Source organism: Macaca nemestrina, chromosome 17, assembly GCF_043159975.1.
Source record: "Macaca nemestrina isolate mMacNem1 chromosome 17, mMacNem.hap1, whole genome shotgun sequence".
NCBI lineage: Eukaryota > Metazoa > Chordata > Mammalia > Primates > Cercopithecidae > Macaca > Macaca nemestrina.
The window spans coordinates 55678758-55695062 of record NC_092141.1 but is presented as its reverse complement, the minus strand read 5'-3'; positions in this window follow the sequence as shown (position 1 = coordinate 55695062).

The window sequence follows — 16305 nt, the reverse complement described above, 5'->3', positions numbered from 1 at the left end:
GCTTGCCATCGCCCTGGGATCTCTCCTACCCACAAGGAGAAGCACAGTCAGGAAGAGTGAGTGCCCCTCGGACCTTCTTAATGCCAGGGAGGCCTGGGAAGGAGCATCTCCCTTCCAGCATCTGCTGGTGGCAGGATTGGACAGTCCCTTCCTTCCTTGACACCTTGCTCTATTGTAATTCCCTATTCTGCATCAGGAAAAGCAAACAAACAAGAAATCCAATCCTTGTAGCAGAGCCCCAGATCCCCTCATGCCAGAAACCTTTAATCCAGGCCTGAATTAGCATAGACCCAGACACTCAGCTGCCTTGCTGTTGCTTACTCCCAGGAGCCAAGACTGTGCTAGAGGGCAACTGGATGGCTCACAGTGCTGGAACAGACAGAAGCCACACCTTTCCTTTGGGTTTTTGCCAAGCCTTCTTCCTCGTCTCCCACCAGTGCTGTAGGGTGGCTGCAAACCTCCAAACAGTTCTCCCAGAAGGGAGGTTTTTGCTCTACACCTCCCAGCAGTTCTGCGCACAATCCTGGGAAAACTCTCTGCTCCCTGCCATGCTGCAGCTTGTCTGTCTCTCAAGCAAAGGCAGGAAGAGCTAGTCTTAGCATTTATATTTTAATAAGAAGTTGACTCTTATTAAAAAGTGATCCACATGGCTTAAGTGTATGCTGGGAGCTGTAAGTGCTCTATGGATGAACTTACCAGCTTTGTTTCCTGAGTCCTTGGTCCCAACCATCCAATGTGTTCCTTTTATTTTAATTGCTTTCACCCAACTCTTCTGACTTAGGAGTTGAGTTTATCTTCTGAGTGGGTGTCTGTGAGGGTTCTGGGGTGAGTCTTGGTTTACAAGAGGATAGGATATTAGTTATTGGATTTATTTCTATGCTACCACTGCTGATTGGTGGAAGTAACAAGACTTGTATTCTACCTCCTAATTGGCAGTTTCCCTTTACTCCCTGACTTGTCTCAGGCCAGTGTCTTCATGGCTTCTTAAGAAAGACAGGTCCCAAAGGAGAGAAGTCTTCAAACTGTCCCCCAGTTCCCGCCCAGCCCAGTGCGCATCTTCTTGCTTCCTTGTAAGTTTTTCCCCTGCTACCCAATCCCCCTTGCCAGGTGTTTGAGCCCTTTCTACACCAAAGCAAAGAACAGCCTGAGGAGGAAGTAAAAAGGGTGCCATCTGGGGATGAGGCGCAGCTGTGTTCATATGTCCTGTGCTACTGAACACTTAACAGTTCTGGCACCTTGAGATTGGTTAACCAACTTAAAAAGAATCTATCTTGAAGGTTTGAAGAACAACCAAAGAAAGGGAGTGAGGACCAGGGCTGTGTATATTCTGCTTACCCAGCTTTGGAACAGAGATGTGTCAGCTGGTCCAGGCTGGTCTCCTTCCAGTCCAGCCACCAGGAGTCTGCTTGTCATCTGTGATTACTGAGATGACTGGCAGAGAGATGGCCATTCCATGAGTGCCACCCAGCAGACAAGAAGAGTTTCTGTCCATGCCCTATGGACAAAGGCACAGTTCACCTGCCTTCCTCAGCTTTGACAATCCCATGCAGCTGACTTAGACCCTGGCCTTGGGAACAATGTTTGAAAGAATATCTGTGCCCTGACTATAGGAGCCAGGGGAATCCAGGTGCACATAGCTCTCTGTAGACATCTTTACACAAACCTGTTGGTAATGCTCCCCACTTAGTGCTCAGGAGAGCCTGGGGATCTAACAGGGAACCTGGCTGCCTTACCTGGCCACATCCTCCATGCCAGATCTGCACCTTGTCTTAATCAAGACCAACTCTGTGATCAGAAGGAACTTGGGCCCTATGTAAGAAATTGAGCCCTGGGCCTTGCAGGCAAAAGAATGTGGGGTGTCTTTTCTTGGCTTGTTTCCATTCTTCTTAGAAGCCTGTGCTCATGTTGCATTGAATGTGGACTCTGGAAAAGCCAGTGGTCCAGAGTGCCACAGAAGGCTTCTGGGTGGCACTTCATGGAATGGCATAGTACCTCTGCCAGTTATATAGGTCCTGCCCCCAGCATCAGGGAATGGAGGTTGGACTGTGAGAGTGCTACTGCCCTCTGTGTTGTTGTGTAGAAATTGCACAAAATATGTTTAAATCAATGAAAACATATGAATAACAAATCCAATTCTGAAACAAAAAAAAAGAAATTTTTAATAATCATTATCCTGGAATGGAAAGAAAACAATCAAGAAAATGGAAAGCTGACAGCATGTATGTATTAGTCCATTTTCACACTGCTATAAAGATACTATCTGAGACCAGGTAATTTATAAAGAGAAAAGAGGTTTAATTAACTCACAGTTCTGCTTGGCTGGGGAAACCTCAGGAAACTTACAGTCATGTTGGACGGTAAAGCAAGGGTCTTCTTCACATAGTGGCAGGAGAGAGAAAGAGTGCAGGGGAAACTCTATTTTAAAACCATCAGATCTAGTGAGAACCCTCTCACTATCAGGAGAACTGCACGGGGAAAATCGTCCCCGTGATCCAGTCACCTCTAATCAAGCCCCTTCCCCTACATGTTGGGATTACAATTTGAGATGAGATTTGGGTGGGAACACGGAGTCAGGCTCAGTCCAGGGACACCAGCTACAATGCAGTACCTTACTTATTAGCAAGATTTATGAAGAGAGTTATGAACACATCATAAACACATTCAGAGTGGTTTCATCAAGCGAAGTATTCAGTACTATGATCAGGGTTTCCAAGACCACCCTCTTTATTTACCTATAGAACTCAGATGAGACCTATTATACAGTCTTCCCACAAGGTTCTGTGTGACCTCTGCCTCTTAAACCCAAACTGACCACACCAATGTGCAGAGATGCCATCCATTTTATATCAGCCACAATGAGTGGTATTACTCTATCCTTTCACTTTCTTGCTAAGCTATTAGTAAACATGCCTTTATTTATTTGACTCCACAAGATGGTAGCAAATGAGTTACAGTTCCCTTTCTTTTTGCTAGTGCATGACCTGCTGCTCTCACCAACAGGTATAACAGGAGTTCCAGGCCTTTATCTGCCTGAGCTTGCCCAGGTCTTTGATGCAACAAACAAGGTAGTAGTGTGTGACCCACATACCCACTGCTCCCTAACTCCTGCAGCTGGTTTCCACCCACAGATGAACACAAAGGGAGTAAATGAGCAGATCTTGAGTATACAAATAAAGAACAGTAGCCACTTAGAACTGATCTGCTACATAATCAAGTTATCAGTCTCCAGCATACTTCATCACCAAGAATATTGGTAACCAAGAGTTATTTAAGCACTCTGAGTAGTACACTACCAAGTTTCATGAGTTTCAACCCTCTTCCACTGATACACATAGCAGAGGATGAAGAAAATGATATTCATGGAAGATTAAAGCACTACTAAAGAAAAAACAAAACACTTCTTAAATCCAGTGATTCTAGAGTGTTGCTTATAAGAGAAGGAATTTGATGAGGAGTTCAAAGAGATATCAGGAAAAGCTGCACATGTCATCTTCAATTGCTCCTTTACTTCTCTCAAAATTTGCATCCTTTTTTGTTTTGAGACAAAGTCTCACTCTGCTGTCCAGGCTAGAGTGCAGTGGCACAATTATATCTCACTACAGACCAAAAAACCTGGGATCAAGTGATCCTTCCAGTTCAGCTTCCCAAGTAGCTAAGACTATAGATGTACCACCAAACCTGGGTAATCTTTTAATTTTATTTATTTATTCTTTTTTAGAGATGGGGCCTTGCAATTTTGCGCAGGTTGATCTCAAACTTTCGATCTTAAACAGTCCTCCTACCTCAGTGTCTCAAAGTGCTGGGATTACAGGCATGAGCCACCATGCCAAGACTAGATATGGCATCTCTTCTATCATTTTATTTCCAATTTAACATGGTTTCTGATACATGATAAGGACTTAATTAATAATAAATTGTTGTTTTGGAAGGAAATACAATATCTTTCTGCACCATACCAAAACACAAACACTCTCTCCCCCACCCCACACACACCCCATCCCCTGTCACCACACACACACCCATTCCCCCTCACCATACACACACACACACACACACACACATACACACACACACAATTGTTGTGGGCAGGGTCAACTTATTATGACAAGAACTCTGAATATTTAAATATTTGGAAAATCGAAAGAGGAAGCTATAGTGGAGTCGCTGGCAATCAAATTGTACTGGCCATTTATTGTGATTATCTTCTACCCTGGGTTGAAGATATTTCATTAATAGACCTTAATTATGCTAACAGGCATGTCTTTGTCTAATTTACTTTTCTCTTTGCTTTATGCTCCATCCACTGAGAGGATTTTCTGTGACCATTGACCTTAATGACCATATCGAAAGTTGGCATAGGGAGTATGCACACCTTGGGAGAGGGCTACACGCACACGTTTATAAGAACAAACCTAATACATTACAGAATGTATTAGTCAGGGTTCTCTTAGAGAGACAAAACTAATAGGAGATATTTGTATGTATATGTATACACACACACACACACACACACATATATAATGAAGGGAAGTTTATTAAGTATTAGCTTACATGATCACAAGGTCCCATAATAGGCTATCTGCAAGCTGAGGAGCAAGGAGAGCCTGTCCAAGTCCCAGAACGGAAGAACTTGGAGCCTGACGTTTGACGGCAGGAAGCATCCAGAATGGGAGAAAGATGCCGACTGGGAGGCAAGGCTGACCTCTCTTTTTCACATTTTTCTGCCTGCTTTATATTCGCTGGCAGCTGATTAGATTGTGACCACCAGATTAAGGGTGGATCTGCCTTCCCCAGCTCACTGACTCATGTGAATCTTTTTTGGCAACACCCTCACAGACACACCCAGGATCAATACTTTGTATCCTTCAGTCCAATCAAGTTGACACTCAGTATTAACCATCACACAGAACATGGAAGTTTTTTGTTTGTTTCTTTTGTTCATTCATTCATGTGTTAAATCATTCATTTTGAAGAGAGGCTTTTGGTTCACATTGACAAAATATTATTATGGAATGTTGGTACAATGTATGCAAATCAATAACTGTGACTCATCACATAAACAGAACTGACTGAAGAAAAAAACAAACAAAAAATCTTGATCAAATCAATAGATGCAGAAAAGGGCTTTGATGAAATTCAACATCCCTTTGTGTTAAAACCCCTCAACAAACTAGGCATTGAAGGAATATGCCTAAAATTAATGAGAGCCATCTACGACAAACCCACAGCCAATCGTATGAATAGGCTAAAGCGGGAAGCATTCCCCTTGACAACCCAAACAAAGCAGGGATGTCCACTGTTATCACTCCTATTTAACATAGTACTGGAAGTTCTAGCCAGAGCAATCAGGTAGGACCAAAAAATAAAAGGTATCCAAATAGGAAGAGAGGAAGTCAAATTATGCCTGTTTGCAGGTAACATGATTTTATACCTAGAAAACTCCATAGTCTCTGCCCAAAAGCCTAGATCTGATAAACAACTTCAGCAAGGTTTCAGGATACAAAGTAAATGCACAAAAATCAGTAGCATTTCTATACACTAACAACATCCAAGCTGAATACCAAATCAAGAACGCAATCCCACTCACAATAGCCACAACAAAAATAAAATACCTAGGAATACAGTTAACTGGGGAGGTGAAAGATCTCTACAATGAGAATTACAAAACATTGCTGAAAGAAATCAGAGATGATATAGACAAACGGAAAAAACATTCTATGTTCATGGATAGGAAGAATCAATATTGCTAAAATGGTCATACTGTCCAAAGCAATTTCAATGCTATTTCTAACAAACTACCAATGACATTCTTCACGGAATTAGAAAAAAAAATTCTAAAACTTATATGGAACCAAAAAAGAGCCTAAATAGCCAAAGCAATCCTAAGCAAAAACAAACAAACAAACAAAAAAATCCTTGGAGGCAATACATGACTTGACTTCAAACTATACTACAAGGCTATAATAACCAAAACAACATGGATGGTACTGGTACAAAAACTGACATGTAGACAAATGCAACAGATTAGAAAGACCAGAAAAACAAAAACAAAAACAACTGCATATACACAACCATCTTATCTTCAACAAAGTCAACAAAAACATGCAATGGGGAAACGACTCCCTATTCAGTAAATGGTGCCAGCATAACTGGCTTGTCATATGCAGAAGATTGATACTGGGCCCCTTCCTTACATCATATACAAAAATCAACTCAAGCTGAATTAAAGAGTTAAATGTAAAATAGAAGAGGATAAAAACCCTTGAAGAAAACCTAGGAAAATACCATTCTGGACACAAGTCTTGGCAAATATTTCATGACAAAGATGCCAGATGCAATTGCAACAAAAACAAGTGGGACTAATTAAACTAAAGAGCTTCTCCACAGCAAAATCCACTATCAACAGAGTAAATAGCCTACAGAATGGCAGAAAATATTTGCAACCTGTGCATCTAACAAAGGCCTAATATTCAGAATCTAAAAAAAATTTAAACAAATTAACAACAATAACAAAAATCCTATTAAATAGTGGGCAAAAGACAAGAATGGACACTTTTTAAAAGACATACAGACTATGTTTTCTTCCAATCAGTCCCAACTGCTTATCTGCACACCCAAAGTTATTTTCTATACATAGTATTAATCATTTTTTTATTTCTTTATTTTTTCATGCACCAATAACTTATGAAAAACTTCTCAACACCACTAATTTTTAGAGAAATGGAAATCAAAACTACGTCATTCAGAATGAATGTTATTAAAATGTCAAAAATAACATATACTGGAGGATTGCTGAGAAAAAGAATGTTTATATACTGCTGGTGGAAATGGAAATTAGTTCAGCCACTGTGGAAAGCAGTTTGGTGATTTCTCAAAGAACTTAAAACAGAACTACCATTCGACCCAGAAATCTCATAATTGGGTATATACACAGAGGCATATATATTGCTTTGCTATGATCACATGCACATGTATTTTAATCACAGCACTATTCACAATAACAAAGACATGGAATCAACCTAAATGCCCATCAATGGTAGACTAGATAAAGAAAATAGAGTGCACATAAGACCATGGAATACTACACAACCGTAAAAAATGAAGTGATCATGACCTTTGCAGCAACATGGATGGAGCCACAGGACATTATCCTAAGTGAACTAACACAAGAGCAAAAAACCAAATACAGCAGAAGCCAACCATAGACACTGGAGCCTACTTGAGGGTGAAGGATGGAAGGAAACTGAATATTGAAAAATTACCTATTGGGTACTATGCTAATTACCTGGGTGATGAAATAATCTGTACACAAAACCTCCACGACAGGCAATTTACCTATATAACAAACCGCCACATGTACCCCTGAAATTAACAGAAAGGTTAAAACGTGTTAGAAATGACAATCTGTTCATTTCCAGGCTCAGACCTTAAGAAACTTGAGAATCTTTAAGAATCGTGCACATACAGACTTATTTTCCCTCATGTTCTTATGTTAAATTTCAATTACAGAGCTACATGGATATGTTCACTTTATGAAAATTGTATCTGGACACTTTAGCTTTGCTAAATTTCCTGTATATGCATGGTAAACAGAAAAATTTCAATTAGAATTAAACATTGAATAAAGTTTGAGAGTTATGTGAAAAATTCAGAAAAGTAATAATGTAGCTCATATATGTTATATATATATAATATAGCATAGTATATTATCAATATATATCATAGCATCAATAGTATCAATCATTTTTCCCCCAATTATGTAAAACTTTCAGAAAAATAAAGTAATATAGCATATATATATACACACACATATAATGTCCACAGATTTGCAGTTTATCTGGGGCATTTCTGCTTCAGGCTTATGAGGTAGTGGGGTTGAGTTGCAAGCTGAGTTGGATTCAGGGTTTTTCAATGCATCTTCATTTTCCTTGGACTAGCAGTTACCCAGTCACGCTATTCTCCTCAGAGGTGGTAGATATCCAAGAAGTCAGCACAAACTATGCACACACATGTGGAGACTCTGTTCATATAATATCTGCTACTATTTATTATATTGTTTAGCTCAAGCTCAGAGTTAATGGGGATAGGGATATAGACTTAACCCACTTTATTACAAGGCACTGGAAGATCACTTAGAGAAGGCAAGAAGAATCAAAATGATAATCGAGGTACCACAGTGCTACACAGGATACTATAGTAATAGGAGATGGTTTTAAATGAGTCATGATTGTCAATGATGTAGCAATGTGCAGAGAATTGGAAATGTATAGATTTTTGTTATAACTTACTCCTGTGGGCCAGGCATGGTGGCTCATGCCCATAATTCCAGTACTTTGGGAGGCTGAGATGAGAGCATCGCTTGAGTCCTGAAGTTCCAGACCAGCCTGGTCAACATAGTGGGACCCTGTCTCTAAAAAAAAAAAAAAAAAAAAAGAAAGAAAAGAAAAGAAAAACTTACTCCTGTGAACTATATTTAAAACATTGCACCTCCTATTCCTGAGACATTAAGTGCCTTTCAAGGCTTATATAATATTCTCTGTGATACTCAGTGTCTGTTTTCACTTATTACACCCATAAACCCGGAAGGGTCATGTTTGCTAAGTGGCGACTCAGTACCATACCCTGTCCTTAAACAGATCTTATATCAAAGCAACAAATTTGCTCAACATGGTATAGCAATTAGATGTAATAGGAAGAGATGAGACAAAAGAGTGTTTTGTATGGTTCAGTTTTGTTTTGCTGGGGTGGGAAGAATAGAAATAAAATATATGGTTTAGACATATTGAGTTTGCAAGTGCTATATAACAAAATGAAAGAAGACATTATATTTAATATTAGGAAAAAAGATAAAATAATCAGGAGAGGTATGCAAAAAAAATGAATAGAAGGATAGATAGAAATATTTATCTCCCTAAAGACTGTTTTCTTAATTTAGAAGGAAAAATCAACATATTGTTTTTATTCCAACCAAATAGACACTACACAAAGGATAACAACTCACCAGATAGAATTAAAATGAAAGCACTGGTAACAGCCTTTCTTTTCCCATCGTGTCTAGTGATGGTGAGGAAGAGTAGGAACAATCTAATGGAGATTAAGGGTTTCAGGTTTTATCATTCCAGAAAGAGTACAGGACACACTTATGGCAAAGAAAGTAAGTATGTAATCCCATCAGCCTACGGTCATTGAGAAAATTATTTGCATTGATTAGTTCAGGGATACAGAGAAAGTATGCCATATTTCTGTGCAATAATTTCTAGTCTACAAAAGAGCAAAATAGAGAACTTAATATCGGGCTCATCTTGTTAGATAGTTGTAAAGAGAGGGCAAATGGACCTTCTTTTTTATGAAGTTAAATGAGTGCTGTTATGACATTGTTGAGAGTGGGATAGCATCCCTCTACACCTTATTTGATATACTAATTCTTCCAAATTATGTTAGCCAATGCCAATAAAAATCTGATAATTCAAATATATGATTTCTGCTCATATTAAAATTATCACACTATAACAAAGTTACACCAGCTCTTTTATAACTTAAGACATTCTGATTTTATTTAGTATATTTGATAATTTGTTGATTAAAGAAAAAGTCTCCCTAAATTTGGAAAAATTAGAAAACCCTCTCTCACCATAAGAACTTTGTCCACCTAAATAGGAAATGATAAGAAAGTGGGTGATTTTTCAAGTCCAGACAATGAGATATTATTTTTCAAGGAGAATATATGCTCAAAATTTTGTAAACATTCTTATTTACAGCAAAGAAAAATAAGCAAAATTGTTAACAATGGATAAACTAGGATTTACACACAGGGATAATCAGTACTGCCAAATGAAGTTAAGAGGTTAGGTAGATTTAGGACCAACAATAATTCATGAAATCTGGTAATGACTAAATAATAAGTGATCGTTGAAAGAAAATGTTTATTAGAACAGTGTTTCTAGAAATTAGATTATGGCAGTTTGATGAGATGATGGGAGGTGAATAAAGGAAAATTATGATGTCAATATTCAATAATATTAGTTCTTTCTGTCTAGAATATGCTCCTCCTATTGTTCTTCCTAGGAAAGTTTTACTCATATCAAAACTCAGAGGAAAATGGAGTGAAGAATATATGTGTCCTTGATATATGTATATGTGTGTGTGTGTGTTTGTATATATGTGTATGCGTGTGTATATATATACTTATATGTGTGCGTATATATACACTTGTATGCATGTGTATGTATTTGTATACACACATATGTATATTTAATTTCTATGTAACCCTCTATATCTAGATTAAGCTAGACATAAGCTCACAGTGATATCTCAATCTGCAATACATTACCTCATAGTTCATTCTACCCTTCTCTCTCTTATCTGTAACCTTCCACTCAAATAGTGAGATGCGTATCTCCTGCAATCTATCATTAATTTGATTAATTGTTCATATTCTATATATATGTATAGCAGTAACAGACTTATGTAAATCTATGGCAAGCTATTTTATCAAGTATATTACAGTGTCTACGTACAGTTTCTTTTGTTTCTGGCCTTTTAGACTCCTCCGATTTACAAAGCTATTTAGGTCAGCACCTTTTCCCTCCACCTCCTTCAGTGAGATTGTTTCATAAATTTGTAGTATAGTTAGATCATTTTGTCAGTCAACATTCCATCCTGGGATTACACTAAGCTCCTGCATATATTTTTAAATTCCATACATTAAGTTTCACTGCTTGTAATGAAAGTCCTATAGGTTCTAAAAAGTCCGTCTTGGCTGACCATTATTGTTTCAGGAAAATAGATTATATTGTGTGCTGTGAGAGAGACTTACCTGGGTTGAAGATACGGTTGAAGATTCGAAGTTAGTTTTGAAAGTTTAAAACAGCTGCTACGTGGATAAGGAAGGGGGCTGAGAAAGAAAGGTCAAACAGAAAAATTGCTGAGTTGCTTCAGTGCTTAAGCAGAGCTGCTATCGTAAATGTATAATAGATATAATTAAAGAGAACATGAGGTTTTTCCAGCAGCACTTCTCAGCCCAGGGAGAAGTGAGATGATTAGATAGGTCAACATTTTGGCACTGCCAAGGAGAGGTCATCAGCAGAAGGTGAAGGGGACTGAATAGATGGAAAGTAGTAGGGAGAAAGTCACTGAGATGATTAACCATGAGATTGGTCCAGGATGGCCTGGGAGGGAAATAAAGTCAGATAGGTTCCATATTCTAATAGACTAAGAAGAGCCCAAGTGATTAGAAGCCAGGGATGACTGTAACAGCAGGTTTGGCTAAGTGGAAGAGCTGAGATTACAGGAAACTGACTGGTTAAGGGGTAACTTCAGACTTCAGGAATATGATATATGAATATATACTTTCAACCCACTGAATTTAATGAGAAGGAAAAAGCATATGTTTGCATGGTAAGGAGACAAATAGAACATCTCAGTGTTCATAACAATTGAATTTGGGAAACATAAACTTGATTTATCACTCATTTAGTTTTTATTGTAACTACATTGTTAAGCCTAAAAGCTGTAAATCAACTTCTTGAATAGATTTGTTAGTGGCTGCAATTAATTAAAGCTAATTCAAATATACTTTATAAAATAATCAGAGGTTAAAAATTTATACTTAAATTTAGTAATTAATTGATGCATGGTTAGTGTTCCTATATAAATCTTTCCTGGTTTTAACTTAGACAGACACATCAATATATCAGTTATTTGCACACTGATGTGTTCCAAATCTCAAGTCCTGAAAAGTATTAACCTTTGATTCATCTTGATTTCTGCTAAAGAATGTAAAGAACTTTAGAAAGAAAACGTACCACACTGATCAAAAGTTATTAAATTAACTAAATTTTTTCTAACCTTAAAGTAACTGAATTAGTACCTATGAAAGATAGGAAGCATGACAAAAAATAGATAAATGGTTTCTGCAATCCAAAACTGAAAAATTAAGGAAGTTATTGAAAAGAAACCTCTTCTAAAACAACTCTTATTTTCAATCAAATAGCTCAGTAAGCTTCTCAAAAAATATATCTCATCTCTATCTGTGATTTTGGCTGCATTTATGCCTTTGTATGCATGAAATTCTATTCACTTATATTAAGTTAAGCTTCTTGAATTTGTCTCTTTACTACCATTTTCGGCTGAAAATAATACACAGCAGACTTCATTTATTCTTGGGTGATGATAATAATGATGAGCAGATAGCAATTAAAAATGAAAGAAAACTTTCTCAATTATTATTACTAATGCACTGAATTTATATTACATTACAAATAGCATTTTTACAAGATTTGCTTGCCCGTTAGGGTTTTGTGCATTCTAGTTATTACCTTTAAAATAACCAAGAATATCTGAAATGTTGACAACGCTGTATGGTACAATATGAAACTGCTGGCAAAACTGCCTACATACAGTTCCATAGAATAGGAGCTTTTCCATGTGGAAGATGGTATCATAAAACCGCCCCAGACTAAATCTGCACTTTGTCTTCTATTTTCAGATTCTAGATTAATTTGCACAATTAGTAATTATACTGATTGAAAGGATTATAATTTACCATAAAGAGTTTACCAACTGAAATACATTAATTCTTTTATATGTAAGCATATCACAATGTTTACAACATCAGTGATTAAATAATTGATGGGCCGGGCGCGTTGGGTGAAGCCTGTAATCCCAGCACTTTGGGAGGCCGAGACGGGCGGTCACGAGGTCAGGCGATCGAGACCATCCTGGCTAACACGGTGAAACCCCGTCTCCACTAAAAAAATACAAAAAACTAGCCGGGTGAGGTGGCGGGCGCCTGTAGTCCCAGCTACTCGGGAGGCTGAGGCAGGAGAATGGCGTGAACCCGGGAGGCGGAGCTTGCAGTGAGCCGAGATCGCGCCACTGCACTTCAGTCCGGGCGACAGAGTGAGACTCCGTCTCAAAAAAAAAAAAAAAAAAAAAAAAAAAAAAAAAAGATAATAATAATAATAATTGATGGTGCTATAATTAGTAGGAATGATTTATTATACTATTTTCGCGTTTTAAACAAGTCTAGATGCTCCTTCATTAAAGTGTATATCCGTTAGCTCAAGACATTTGGTTTAAGACCAACATTTTTACAGATAAAAAAAATGTTACAATAGAACATGAAATGACTACAATGAGTAGCACAAAGAGACAAATCAGAGGGTTGTACAATGATGTCATATCTGGAGTGAAATTGGTTTTTGGTGTTTTGCTTAAACTGTAGAAGTGGAGTTATTAATTAAGAATTCTGCAAGAACTTTTCCCTAATTTTAAAAGCAGGGTATTATCTTATAAGAAATATGTAGCTTAAAAGACTTCTAACTAAAGCACATTTGAACAGCCAATACCATGAGAGATTTGTGAGCATTGTGTTTCCATTTTTAAGCAACCACTCCTGAAAACGGGTTCCTAGTTTGCAGCCATCAAGAAGAAATGTGTTTGGGCATATAGAAAGTGCTCTTTACAGATCTGTTATACTCGGGAACTTTGAAAGTTATTTGAATTGCTGAAGAAAACTGTCAAACAGATTATTTAAACTTTACGAGTTATAAGTTCAGGAGAAATCAGTGGATATAGGGTACAACTCTAGGGGACCATTGATACTTTTTGAGTTTGCTAATTCGATTTGGTGGTTTAATATTGTGTGTTTAAGAAGTGTTGGTCCAGAAAATCAGGCCAATGATAAAATAATTTAACACTTAATGATTGCCTTTCAATGTGTATTTAGAATGTATACAACTCTAAAATAGAAAAATTGCATCGTTTCCACCAGGAATTAAAACTCATTTCCTAGTAGCATCCACAACAGTAAATTCTCAATTTGCTGGAACCAAAATTTCTGGAAACCAAATTTTATTTCTTAGCACTAGCATTAGGATAGTCATGCACATCAAAAGAAAATGGGATTAGTCCAAAAACTGTTTAGAGTTTAACTGCCTTCAAAAACATTTAGCCTTCTGATCAGATCTATATGTACACAGCTATATAATGAAAACAACTGCTCAGTACACTCCCTTTGCCTCCCCAATAAACTAAGAAAATTGATATTAGGCACGTGTCTTAATAAAATGGACATGAGAAACAAAAACAGAAAACCTCAAAGTTATACACTTACTGTGTGCAATGAACTGTGCTAAGTATTTTTAGGTATTTTAGACTTCACAGAATATAGATTTTTTTTCTCAAGCAATCTAAGAGATTAGATGGACAAGAAAAAATACATGTATTAATAATAATAACCTAAGGTTGAAAATTATAAGTGCTCTAAAAGGTAAAGGTAAACTAGTATCTAATTTCTGAGATGGAAAAAGTTACTTTTGTAGAGGACTACAGGAGGTTTCGTACACTGAGTCTCATTTACTGTGGCCTTCAAATAAGTATTATGTTGATACGTGGTGAGCAGAAGAAAATATACTACAGAGAGTGAATAGTAAGAGCAAAGACATTTTCAAAGTCAGAGCACTCTATGGAAATACATCACTCATGGTTAAATAAATACCTTGTTGAGCCTGTTGGATCAAGATTCAATATCCTTTCTCAATTTACAAGCTGTATAATGCTGGATCAATTATTTACTCTACTCATTTGCAGAAATTGATACAATAATAATGACATTTTTATTATGGTTTGTTTTCAGGGCAATGAGAAGGCACATATAAAATTCCTGGTACGTCTATTATTATTATTTTCAATATATATTTTGCATTGTGAGGTTTTTCAAAAAGTTACAGTTTAATCTATGTTTCAGTATTTACATTGCTGTCCCATGAAATAGCTAATATTGATCTGTTACTCTCAGTTAGTATACTCTTATCTAATAAGTAAGTTAGAAAACTAACTTTGATGTTGTTACCAAGTATTTTATATTTAGATTGTAACATGTATAAGCAATGATATCTAATACATATGGTGTACTGTGTGCCAGACAATGTATTTTACAGATGTTGACTTAATGAATCTTTACAATAACCCTATCAGGTAGGTACCAATATATCCCCATTTTATAAATGAGAATAAGAAAGGGAGTTCATGCTTCTAGATTCACTAATGAGTATGAGAAACAACCCCAAGAACAAGGAATATAGAATTTACCTTGCCTTATTACACAACTAGGAAATCCCTAGGAAGATAAAGAATAAGTCAGTGTCATGTGGATTAATTATTTGTATGATTTAAAAGAGCATGATGCAAGTGATTTCATTTAATGAATTCTGCAGATATTTACTGTGTACTTCTATAGACATAACACTACACTAGGCACTCTGGAGGGTGCAACAATTAAGTTTCTCGCAATCTGTTTAGGAAGCCCTTTATTTACATGCCTTTCTATACAAAATTGCCATAATAGAGACATAGGTGTGGGGCTACCTGAGGAAATGTAAGAAAAATATGAATTCTGCTCTGTTTTAATCATGCAGAACAACATAAGGAAAAAAAAATCATCTTTGAACTAGACCTTGAAGGATAACTGAGAACTTGTAAAGAATAGCCTAAGCAGAGAGAATAGAATTGGTAGAAGTATGGAATATGAATAAAACAGTTACTACAAAAAGATGTAGGGTTAGATGTGGCTGTAACTATAGTTAGGAAGATTGTGGAGGCTTTTGGAAACCTTTCAAATCTGATACTTTTCTGCAGGTAATCAAGATCTAAGAAAAGCCTCTCAATACCCATTACATAATTACATATAAATTATCTTCATATTAGAGAGTGGTAACTCTGGTAACTTTATAAATGATAGGAGAAAAAGGAATTGTGAGAAACATTCCAGCCATTATTTCACAAATCAAGAAAAGAGATGATGAGGATTTGCTCTCAGAAAATGGCTTGAGAAAGAAGTTGATGTTACAATGACATTTAGGTCATGATAGGGCATTGGAATCTGCAACGAAAGCAAATATTTCAAAACCATGTAATTGGGAGGAAAGGGTCAAACAAGGAAAATGGAAAGGGTATCTGTTGGATGAAATTGGGTGAGTATAATAATAGCAGGATAATATTTATTATAGTAAATAAGTATATATGTGTCTATAAAGTATACTCAAGTATTTTGTTCAGTAAAATTTGGGAAAGATGAATGCAAGGAATTGTAAATAAGCCGGATGACCTTAAATAAAATAGGAATTATACTAAGATCGAGAACGATTGAAGAGCGTAATTGTCATATAAAAGTCAGGTAAAAAGAGTGTTCAACACTGTTTTGATCAGTAATGAATCGACCAGAGGTCCCAACTGGGCCCTATTTTGGGGAAGATAAAACTTCCGTCTGCTCCATAAATTACGAGATGACAAGACCTAATAATT